The sequence below is a fragment of the Myotis daubentonii genome, chromosome 10 (assembly GCF_963259705.1).
Source record: "Myotis daubentonii chromosome 10, mMyoDau2.1, whole genome shotgun sequence".
NCBI lineage: Eukaryota > Metazoa > Chordata > Mammalia > Chiroptera > Vespertilionidae > Myotis > Myotis daubentonii.
The window spans coordinates 3,551,709-3,562,046 of record NC_081849.1 but is presented as its reverse complement, the minus strand read 5'-3'; the positions used below and the strand labels follow the sequence as shown (position 1 = coordinate 3,562,046).

Here is a 10,338-nt window from a genome sequence, read left to right as displayed (position 1 = left end):
AGAAGCTTCACAGACAAAAAAAGGCTAAGAGAGTATATCACCACCAAGCCAGCAATGGAAGAAATGCTAAAGGGACTGGTGTAAAAAGAAGAAATAAAAAGCTCAGAAAGAAAACAGCCACAAAAAAATAGAAACAGCTACAAACAAGCACCTTTCAATAATAACTTTAAACGTAAATGGACTAAATGGTCCAATCAAAAGACATCGAGTGGCTGAATGGATAAAAAAACATGACCCATACATTTGCTGTCTAAAAGAGACCCACCTCAGAAGAAGGGACGCACACAGACTCAAAGTGAAGGGATGGAAAAATATCTTTCAGGCAAATGGAAATGAAAAAAAAGCTGGGGTAGCAATACTTATATCAGACAAAATAGACCTCAAAGTGAAGGCCATAACAAGAGATAAGGGAGGCCACTTCATAATACTAAAGGGATCAATACAACAAGAAGATATAACCCTGATAAACATATATGCACCCAATGCAGGAGCACCCAAATACATTAAAAAAAACTCCGGGAAGATATCAAGGGAGAGATCGATAACAATACAATCATAGTAGGGGACTTTAATGCACCACTGACATCACTGGATAAGTCCTCTAGACAAAAAATCAGCAAAGAAACAGCAATCCTGAATGACTCACTAGATCAGATGGACTTAATTGACATCTTCAGAACACTTCACCCGAAAGCCACGAAATATACGTTCTTCTCAAGTGCTCATGGAGCATATTCAAAAATAGACCACATATTGGGTCAAAATCGAAGTCTCCCCCAAATTCAAGAAGATTGAAATCATATCAAGCATCTTCTCAGATCACGATGACATAAAGCTGGAAATCAACTACAATAAAAAACAATCCAAAAAAATCAAACACATGGAGACTAAATAGCATGCTATTAAACAATGATTGGGTTACCAATGAGATCAAAGAAGAAATTAAAAACATCCTGGAAACTAATGACAATGAAAACACAATAATCCAAAACCTATGGGACACAATGAAAGCAGACCTGAGAGGGAAGTTTATAGCTCTACGGGCCTATCTCAAAAAAACAAGAAAAAATGGTAGTAAATCATCTAAATCTACATCTCAAAGAATTAGAAAGAGAGAAACAAGAAAACCCCAGAGTGAGCAAAAGGGAGGAGATAATAAAGATTAGAGCAGAAATAAATGACATAGAGACCAAAAAAACAATACATAAAATCAATGAAACCAAGAGCTGGTTCTTTGAAAGGATAAACAAGATTGACAAACCAGTCTGTGGCTTATCTTCTAACTAGAGGCCTATGCATGAAATTCGTGCAAGGGGCTCGGCCCTCGCAGCCTCAGCCGGTCCTCACAGTCCTGGCTTCGTCCGGAATGTCGTTTGGCTGTTCAGTCTAATTAGCATATTAGCTTTTTTTATATATATAGGATTCGATTGATATTGTTTTTTTGTAGAGCAAAAGTTTTTAATTTTATTTTTTTTGTTTTGTTTTTTGTGTGTTTTTTTAATTTTTTTTTAAATATATTTTATTGATTTTTTACAGAGAGGAAGGGAGAGAGATAGTTAGAAACATCGATGAGAGAGAAACATCAATCAGCCGCCTCCTGCACATCTCCTACTAGGGATGTGCCCGCAACCCAGGTACATGCCCTTGACCAGAATCGAACCTAGGACCCTTCAGTCCGCAGGCCGACGCTCTATCCACTGAGCCAAACCGGTTTCGGCAAGTTTTTAATTTTAATGAAATTCAGCTAATCAGTTATTTCTTTCATGAATCGAGTCTTTAGTGTTGTATCTATAAAGACATCACCATCAGCCTGGCCAGTGTGGCTCAGTTGGTTGAGCATTGTCCCATGCACCAGGAGGTCACTGGTTTGATTCCTGGTCAGGGCACATGCCCAGGGTTGCAGGCTTGATCTCAAATCAATAAACATATACTCAGGTGAAGATTCTTAAAAAAATTAAAAGGTGTCACCATACCCAAGGTCATCTAGGTTTCTCCTAGGAGTTTTGCATTGTGCATTTAGGTCTATGATCCATTTTGAGTTAATTAGACTAAGCTTTTGACAGTATTTATATATGGACAATTCAAAATTGATAAGGTTAATCAGGATCTCAGGCAGCTAACTGCACTCCTAAATTCACTGCAGCATTTGCACAACAGCCAAGATATGGAAACAACCTAAATGCCCACCAACAGATGAACAAAGAAAAAATGAGGTGAATACGTACAATCGAATACTATTCAGCCTTAAAAAGTAATGTTTGTCATATTTTGTCATACGCTGCAGCACAGATGGAACCTGAGGACACTGTGCTCAGGGGAGTAAGCCAGTCCCCAAGGACAGACACTTGGGGCCCCACTATCTGAGGACAGACACTTGGGGTCCCACTATCTGAGGAACCTAAAATAACCAAACTCTAAGGCGCAGAGAGCAGAGGGTGGCTGGCGGGAGGGGAGGAGCGAGGCGTTGCTGTTCAATCGTGTAAAGTTTCAGTTATGCAAGACAGACAGTCCCTGGAGCCCGCACCGCACCGGCAGTGCCTGTGGCGAGCAGCACGATGCCGTGTGCTGCAGCCTCAGTGCGCGCAGAGCTCCTGCGGAGTGTTCTGACCAGAGAGAAGGGGCACAGGCCCCTTTGGAGGAGCTGGCTGAGGTCCGACCTTGCCTGTGCTGACGGTCCCACAGTGTATGTGTATGTCCGGACTCACCAGGTTGTGTACATGCAATATGTGCATTTTTATGTGTCAATTGTACTTCAATAAAGCTGTTTAAAAATTTTTAATAAAGTGACTATAATACATTTATTCCAAGTCATTTTTAAATTTTTTGTTGTTAATCCTCACCCAAGGATATTTTTTCCATTGATTTTTAGAGAGAGGGAAAGACAGAGAGAAACATTGATGTGAGAGAAACACATCGACTGGTTGCCTCCTGCATGAGCCCCGACCAGGGCCCAGGCGGTAGAGGAGCCTGCAACCAGGGTACGTGCCCTTGACCGGACTCGAACCCGGGACCCTTTGGTCCGCAGGCTGACGCTCTATCCATGAGCCAAACCGGCTAGGGCTATTTTTTTTAACTTTTTATTTATTGATGAGAGAGAGAGAGAGAGAGAGAGAGAGAGAGAGAGAGAGAGAGAGGAAGGAAGAGAAAGAGAGGGGAAAAACCCACACCAGTTTGTTGTTCACTTACTTATGCATTTATTAGTTGATTCTTATATGTGCCCTGACGAGGGATCAAACTTCCAACCTTGGCGTATTGGGATGATGCTCCAACCACCTGAGCTCCCCAGCAGGGCCTCCAAGTAATTTTTGAAAAAGTGATCCTTATGCTTTGGATGTCAGCGTCCCTGCCTTGGCATTTAGGTAGCAAGGGCGAAGTTGTATCTTAAGTGCTTAGAGCCCTGATTTATATTCCTGTTCTCGCGGAGCACAGCTACATCTTCCCACGGAATAGGGCCGCACAGTCACCAAAGGCCACTGGAAGCTTATTAAGTCCCCAGCAAGTCCAAGGTATAGAGCCATCACTCTGCTCCCCTGGGGAGAGAACAGCTGGCATTTACTGGCGACGGGACCCAGCCCAGCACTGACCCCTCTCAGGCTTGAGAAGTGGTATCTCATGGAAAGAACTGAGTGAGGCTGCTGGACATGTGCATGGACGGGCCCCCCAAATAATCAAGTGAGTCAGTCCACCAAGTGAGTGTGCTTGGTGTTGTCCAGGCAGAGGCCAGCGTTCCTCTGACAGCTCTCTTAACGCTGGCCTGGCCCACAGCGTCCTGCTGTCCTCGGCATCCGCCGACCAGTGGATTTAGTTGTTTCTTAAGGCCTCCAGGAGCATCGCAATGGCTCTGCCTCTCAGGATGCAGAGGAACCTCCCACTTGCTTTTAGAGGCCTGGCCACCAGATGGGCTCCGAGCTGCTCCAAGGCCTTCGGATGGAGGGGCTGTGTACAACGGAGCCGTCTGCCCATGATTCCACAAGGAACTGGGGGTCAGAAGGCCCTCCCTGCCCACTCTGGGCTTCTCCATGACATTATGATAAAGGCAAAAGGTGCATTAAAAGCTTTGGATCTATATTGAGGTCATAAAATCTCGCCCAGGACAATTCCTGTCTAGGGTCCGTGTGCCAGAAATCGATCGATCAAGGCCATGAGAAGGTCTGCAGTATCCCCAGCCCCCGGCTCCATTAAGTACAAGTGAACGCTCGCTGGCCGGACCCTCAAGCATTCCTGTCACTCCAGCATTAAATACACAATTTACCCAAATAAAGTAATTTGATTTCTATTTATTTTCTTGGGAAAATTAATGGAGAAATATTAGACTTGTTTTGCAGGGTAAAGTCCTAACCATAACTACTGGTCTACAGATGCCTTCCCCACGCACCACAGGTGCTGGCGGCTTCCTGAGTCGCTGGGTGAAACTGGGTGGAGCCTGAGTGATGGCGCAGAGTTTGCAATCAGAGAAACGCCTTTTCATGGCAGAAGCCGGCTATTGCCAACCGGCCAGAGAGAAGACGAAATAGGCAACTGTGTCTCGGCATCGACGTTCACTCGACAAACTGCACCAAGTCGCTCTGAGTGACCCCCGTGCACAGGTTTCCCGGGTGCTCACCTGGGTGGCAGGAGGTGGACCAAACGGTGCCCACAGCGTCCCAGCGAGGGGCTTCCAGGGTCACGCCTCACCCCTGCCCCGGGAAGGACCACTTTTTCGGCAACAGGAAGATTCATCCTACATTTCACAAAGGAGGCATGACGTTCAGCAATAGGAGACCTGGATTTACAATGGCCTCCCGACTTATTGTTGTGTATTTTTCCTAGTAAACCACATTATTTAACACAGTTCATCTAAAGCTAGTGTTTGGGCACCGTTTGATTCTTGCTAAAGATTTGTCTATTGTCTACATCAGTGATGGGGAACCTTTAGAGCTCGGCGTGTCAGCATTTTGAAAAACCCTAACTTAACTCTGATGCCGTGTCGCATATTGAAATTTTTTGATATTTGCAACCGTAGTAAAACAAAGACTTATATTTTTGATATTTATTTTATATATTTAAATGCCATTTAACAAAGAAAAATCAACCAAAAAAATGAGTTCGCGTGTCACCTCTGACACACATGTCATAGGTTCGCTATCACTGGTCTACATTATCTCAGACCATGAATCAACTTCCAATAGATTGTTAAGATAGAGATATTGGTTTTCTTCTGAGTAGTTACTATTTGTCTTCCCCCCCCCCAGGGGAAAAATTAACATATATTTAATGTTTAACACATATTAAACGTTAGGAAAGCAACATGAGAAAGATAGTTTGTAGCTGGGTGCACACGAATGACAAGTATCTTAAATGAGCCCTTTCTGGGACTAAGCAAAATAACACCAAAAAAACCCTCACAGACACAGACAACAGTATAGTAAGGGAAAGCCGGGCGGGGGGTGGGGGGTGGGGGGGTGGTAGAGGGTCAAGGGAGGTAAACTGGATGCAAGGAGACTTGACGGGGGTGGTGAACACACAATAAATACACAGACGATTGTACACCTGAAATCTATATAATCTTATTAGCCAACTAGAGGCCCAGTGCACGAAATGCGGGCATGGTGCGGCCCTGGGCCTGGCCGAACATCGAAGCACAAGTGTCTGGCATGGGGGGGCAGGTCCCAGCTGACCTCTGGGCCCTGGGTAGCACCTGGGGCCCCAGGCCCCCTGGCGCCCGCCTCCGCCTGAGTCCTGGCGCTTGAGTCCCCATGCAGAGATGCGGTGAGTGCGGCCAGACACCACAGGCTAGGGCACAGCATGAGCCTCTGGGCCACCCAGCAGCACTGCAAGGAAGCCAGGCAGGCAGCGTGCTCTCTCCCGGCGGGCCTCACAGACCGGCTCCTGAGCGAACCCATGGGGAGCCCAACCGGCCCCTGCAGTCCTGGCAGCGGCGGCCCAGCTCGCCCGGGAAGAGGCCCCGTGGGTGTGGGGCGGACTCCTGGCACCTGAGCGTAGGGGCTTCCCTGGCACTGAGCCCTGGCATCCTGGGGGAGGGCAGCAAGGGGAGTGAGAGCGAGCTCGGTGGACACCCTGCGTTCTCACCACACCCCAGTTTCTGTCCCCCACCCCAAGGTGGCCGGCAAGAGGTTGCAGCGTGTTGCCAATGCCCGCCATGTTCCACGCCACCCCCTGGTGGTCAGCGCACGTCGCAGTGAGCAGTCAAACTCCCGCTCTCCTGGTCAAACTCTTGGTCGAATGACCACCCAAGAGGACAGTTTGCATATTAGGCTTTTATTATATAGGAGGTCACTCCAATAAACTCAATACATTTTTTAAAATTTAAATTAAATTTAAAAAAATAAAGGAGCCCTTTCCACCTGCAATGGCCCAATTAGGTTGTCGGGGGGCCAGCAAGGTAGATATGGCCACACCCTCCTTTGGTAAGTGATGAACAGACTGGCAGAGAGGCAAAGCGGGGGCCTCTCTGAAGCTCTGACCTCCCCCTCCCCCGCTGCCCTTCTCCCCTCCCCCCGCTGCCCTCCCCCCTCCCCCGCTGCCCTCCCCCCCTGCCCTTCTCCCCTCCCCCCGCTGCCCTACCCCCCTCCCCCGCTGCCCTACCCCCCTCCCCCGCTGCCCTCCCCCCTGCCCTTCTCCCCTCCCCCCGCTGCCCTTCTCCCCTCCCCCCGCTGCCCTACCCCCCTCCCCCGCTGCCCTTCTCCCCTCCCCCGCTGCCCTACTCCCTCCCCCGCTGCCCTTCTCCCCTCCCCCCGCTGCCCTACTCCCTCCCCCGCTGCCCTTCTCCCCTCCCCCCGCTGCCCTACCCCCCTCCCCCGCTGCCCTACCCCCTGCCCTTCTCCCCTCCCCCCGCTGCCCTACTCCCTCCCCCGCTGCCCTTCTCCCCTCCCCCCGCTGCCCTACTCCCTCCCCCGCTGCCCTTCTCCCCTCCCCCCGCTGCCCTACTCCCTCCCCCACTGCCCTTCTCCCCTCCCCCGCTGCCCTCCCCCTCCCCCTCTGCCCTACTCCCCTCCCCCGCTGCCCTACTCCCTCCCCCGCTGCCCTCCCCCTCTGCCCTACTCCCTCCCCCGCTGCCCTTCTCCCCTCCCCCCGCTGCCCTACTCCCTCCCCCACTGCCCTTCTCCCCTCCCCCGCTGCCCTCCCCCTCCCCCTCTGCCCTACTCCCCTCCCCCGCTGCCCTACTCCCTCCCCCGCTGCCCTCCCCCTCTGCCCTACCCCCCTCCACCGTTGCCCTACCCCCTCAAGCCACTGCCTAGGGCTTCAGGGGACATCAAATGAATCAATATTTTACAAAAAACTTAGAATAGGGCCTAGCTCACAGCAAGCACATAGTAAATGTTACCCATGCCTCTTGTGATTTACACAGAAAAACCAACTTCTGTCCAAGGCCATGGTGTTAAGTGTTGTTAGGACAGGACTTTAGTATAAGTCCAGCAACTACTTTTTAAAGGACCCTTAAACTCTCCGCTGTCCTGAAAAGGTTGCAGTGTGAGTCACTGAAATGATCAGAATGGTTTCCCAGAGCAGACTCCAGACCCAAGTGACAGAGCAGGGACGCCCAGCCCTGCGGAGAGGTCTCACACGTGTGCCCTGCAAGTGACCCAGGAGCAGTGCGTTTCATGGGCCTTCCTGCCAGGCCCTGCCTGAACACCCCCACCTGACAGCAAAGCCTTCCGCGGGGAGAGCAAAGACAAAGTCAGTGACAGCAAGTCACGAGAAAGCCTACAGAACTAATGAAATCGGCTTCACTTTTATCAGGAAGGTAAGGTGTACCTGTGTCAAAAATGTAACGACAGCCCGACCCGACCGGTGTGGCTCAGTGGTTGAGCTTCGACCTATGAACCAGGAGGTTATGGTTTGATTCCCCGTCAGGGCACATGTCCGAATTGTAGGCTCAATCCCGAGTTGGGGGCGAGCAGGAGGCAGCCAGTCAATGATTCTCATCATTGACGTTTCTATCTTTCTCTCTCTCCCTTCCTCTCTGAAATCAATAAGAATATATTTTTAAAAGAAATGGAACGAGCACGCCTCCTCGCTGCCGCTCCGCTGTCCGGCCACCCCGGCAGCACCTGGCAGGGCAGTCTTAGAGACAGTCTTCGATGAAGTCCTCCCGGCAGATGTTTGGACAGCGGCGATCCTGCTCCTCCGACCGTAATGAAGAGGCCTGAGTTGGGTGTTACCGTAACTAGCTCCACTGCTGGTCACTCACACAGTTTTCAAACTGTGCTCATGGCCGCAGGTCCCGGTCCTCGCAGATGCTGATGATCTTTTTGAGAGAGAGGAATTGTCGGCGGCTCCAGCCCCGGCTGGCCTGACTGTTTCCATCCCAGTCTTTGTGTGTCCGCCTTCAGTGTCAGCGTGCGGCCAGCTGCCCGGCTGCTTCCGAGCAGGGAGCTTTGATGGCGGGGACCAGGGTTTCCTGGACATGAGTTTTAGCAGCTGGGCAACAACAGCTACCGGACAGCACCTGCCATGTGTTTACAACCTAAGCAGCATTTCTGTGTGCTCCTACCGCCCAGCACTTAAAGCATTTGGTGCAAATGCCAAAGTTGTGCATTTCCTGGGACGAATCAAACCGTGGAATTATACCTATGATCCTAAAACAAAAAGTGTCAAAAGTGAGTCCCATGATCCCACCATGACTCACCCTGAGTCCCTCAGCCTGGGGGGGGGGGGCACCTTCACCACCAGCGCTCACCTCTGCCGCAGCCCCCGGTCTCGTCTCAGACCCCCACCCGCACCTCCGGGTGGAAGATGTCTCCGAGCCGTGTCACATTGTCCCCCGGGGAGACCCCGGCTACGGCACAGCCTTTTGTATCCCCAGAAAAACGGAAGGAGAGCTGGGAACAGGGCCAGGCTGATGACATGGGAGCAGATGCCTTTGCCAACATCAAGAGGAAACTTGCCGCTTACCTCCAAGAGAAACACTGCACTTTTCCATGGACACATCCCCTTCACAGGCACTTTTTCCTCATACTTATTATCTAGAGCTGGGTCTGTTACAGTTGCTAGAGCAGGAGTGGGCAAACTTTTTGACTGGAGGGCCACAGTGGGTTCTTAAACTGGACCGGAGGGCTGGAACAAAAGCATGGATGGAGTGTTTGTGTGAACTAATATAAATTCAAAGTAAACATCATTACATAAAAGGGTGAGGTCTTTTTTTGTTGTTGTTTTATTCATTTCAAACGGGCCGGATCTGGCCCGGGCCGTAGTTTGCCCACAGCTGTGCTAGAGGCTTTCACTACAATTCATCAGATAAGGGTTTTTTGTAGGACAAGCGATAACTGAGCAGAAGTGATGAGGTAGCAGTTGTTATAGGACAATGGCCTGTTTTTTTTGAACCTGGGCTTACTCAGCTGATGCTTCAGAAATTCTGTTATGCTGTTGCCAATGTCCGTGGTGAGGGAAACTCAAACTGTTCAGGTGGCTGTATTGGCTCTTAAAGTGGGCGGAGCCAGGGCCAGACCAGTCCCCTGCAGAGTGGGCCTGGTCTCTCTCTGGCTTGCGTTGCGCCTTCGCCTTCGTAGGCACGCATTTCAGAATTGTCCAGGGCTGCCCGCGTGGTCACAGTTCTGCTTGGAGGGGAAGACAGCCTGTGGCACTGCCGAGGGATTCGTCAACCCACCAACACACAGCATTAACCACCTTCTTCCCTCGCTTTAGTGTCTGAAGAAGCCCCAGTTTTCCGTGTACGGGAGGCAGCATGCTAAATGCTTCTGTTCAGTTCTGTATTTCTGAAAACAGCAGTAGCACCTTATATGAAAAATAGACTTTTTGCCATGAAAAAAGAAAAGGAAAGAAATGGAACGACATAACAAAGAGAGAGAGAGAGAGAGAGAGAGAGAGAGCGCCCTGGCCTGTGCTGCTAAGTGGTTAGAGCATCGACCTACACACTGAAGGGTCTTGGGTTCAATTCCCGGTCAAGGGCATGTACCTGGGTTGCAGGTTCGAACCCTGGTCCCCGTGGGGGCGTATGCAGGAGGCAACCAATCCATGTGTCTCTCACATTGATGCTCTCTCTCCCCCCTTTTCTCCCTCTTTTACTCTCTCTAAAAATCAGTGGAAAAAATATCCTTGGGTGAGGATTAACAAACAAACAAATGTAACAACTCACCCTTAGTTCATGGGTCTATAGGTGACACACACTGAAAATGGAGCTGGCATCTATATACTAGTATATAAAAGGCTAACATGCAAAGTGTCCCCTCAGGAGTTCGACCGGAAGACCAGGAGTTCAATCACTCGCTATGACGTGCATTGACCACCAGGGGGCGGCACAGAACATGGTGGGCAACCAGCAGCGGTGGCAGGGCGCTGAGGGAGCGAGGGAAAGAGGAGGCGGGGAGGTGGGGAGAC

The 10,338-nt window shown here is 50.3% G+C and overlaps 1 pseudogene; it reads left to right on the top strand.

Annotated features, from left to right (window-relative positions):
- The first annotated feature begins 6,388 nt into the window (after nucleotides 1-6,388).
- On the top strand, nucleotides 6,389-8,970 carry LOC132211299 (glycogenin-1-like; annotated as a pseudogene).
- Nucleotides 8,971-10,338: the final 1,368 nt, after the last annotated feature.